This window comes from Pongo abelii, chromosome 1 (genome assembly GCF_028885655.2).
Source record: "Pongo abelii isolate AG06213 chromosome 1, NHGRI_mPonAbe1-v2.0_pri, whole genome shotgun sequence".
NCBI lineage: Eukaryota > Metazoa > Chordata > Mammalia > Primates > Hominidae > Pongo > Pongo abelii.
Window position 1 is genome coordinate 43,513,287 of NC_071985.2, and position 1,911 is coordinate 43,515,197.

A 1,911-nucleotide genomic window follows, 5' to 3' on the forward strand; every position below is an offset into this window, starting at 1 on the left:
TTTTTCCACTGAAGAAACCACGCACAACATACCCAGGCCAGGCCTGTACCTGGCACCGTGAGCAGCCCAGTGTGGGATTCAAGGATACTCGCTCTGCACCCCCCTGAGAAATGTGTGGTCTAATCGGCCAGATGAGACGTAGAGAGCAGCCACAGAGCAGAGTCAGACTTCTGTTGGACACGAGGAAGAACTCCCTGACCCAGAGGATTAGTAGACGAAGAATGGGCCCAAGGAGGCACAATCTGCCCCCAGAGATGTGGGGGCAGAAGGGGACATCCAATGCATTACACGCCTTGAGGGGGCTCCGGCGAGGCCTTATATCCCCTGAACAAGGCCTGTCTAAACTCACTTCATTCTGCTTTCATCCGCCAGTCATAGCGATTCCAGGCGTGGTTCCAGGCAGCTCAAAGAGATACCAAATTAGCCGCATGCTAGCGGCGTTTTAAATTGCTGTAGTCTCCTAGGTACTTCAGGTTGGGTCACAATCCTCACTTGAGAGGAGACGTCAGGACTTGCTTCATATCTCACAAGCCTGGTGTGGAGTTTAATGTATGTATTTGTTGTGTGTGTGTGTGTGCGTGTGTGCGTGGCATGGGTGTGTGTGATGTGTTTGTGTGATGTGTGTTGTCTGTGGTATGTATATATGTTGTTTGTGTGTGTGGTGTGTGTGTGTGTGATGTGTGTGTGGTGTGTGTGGTATGTATGTAGTTTGTGTGCGTGATGTGTATATTGTATGTGGTGTGTATATGTGTTGTTTCTCTGTGTGATGTGTATGTATGTTTGTGTGTGTGGTGTGTATGTGTGTGTGTATGTGGTGTGTATGTGTGTGTGTGGTGGTGTGTCTGTGGTGTATACGGTGTGTATGTGGTGTGTTTGTGTAGTATGTGTGTATTGTGTGTGCTATGTATGTGTGGTGTGTATGTGTGTAGTGTGTATTGTGTGTGCTATGTATGTGTGGTGTGTATTGTGTAGTGTGTGTTGTGTGTGGTATGTATGTATGGTGTTTGTGTGTGGTATGTATGTGTGCTGTATGTGGTGTGTTTGTGTTTTGTGTGTGTTGTGGTATGTATGCATGGTATATGTTTGTGGTGTGTATGTGTGGTGTGTTTATGTAGTGTGTATTGTGTGTGGTATGTATGTGTGGTGTTTGTGTGGTGTGTTTTTTGTGTGTGTTGTGTGTGATATGTATCTGTGATGTTTGTGTGTGCTGTGTGGTATGTATGTGTGGTGTTTGTGTGTGGTGTGTATGTGTGGGGTGTGTGTGTGGTGTGTGTGTATGGAGTGTTTGTGTTATGTGTGTGTGATGTGTGGTGCATCTGTTATTTGCGTGTGTTGTGTGTTATTACGTGTGTTGGTATGTATGTGTGGAGTTTGTGTATGTGGTGTGTATATTGTGTGTATGTATGGGCGTTGTTTGCATGTGTGGTGTGCGTGTGTGGGGTGTGTGTGGGTAGTGTGTGTGGTGTGTGGCATGTATGTGTGTTATCTGTGTGCGTGCTGTGTGTTGGAGTAGGGGAGGAGTGTGCGTGTGTGTGTGTGTGTGTGTGTATACAGGTACTGGTATAAGGGCAAAGCATAAGGACCAGAACCTCTTCCTACTAGGCTGGTGGTAGGACTGAATCTTCTACCCATGTGTATCTAAAACCTCAACGAAAACAAAAGGGCCCCTTTACTGGGTGGCTTCCAGCAGCAGAAGCAGAAGTTTCTAAAGCCAACCAGAGGCTCTTTATGGTGCCCACAAATGGGGCATGTTACCCTGCAGGCCCCCGACCCACAGCTCCCACCCTCATCACCATGGGCCAGGGTTCCTATAAACGAAATTCTTGAAGGGCCCAAATCCAGTCAGCTCTGGAGCCTAGCTTTTCCATTCCACTCCACCCCCTCCACCCACACAGCTGAGGTCACCCAGCC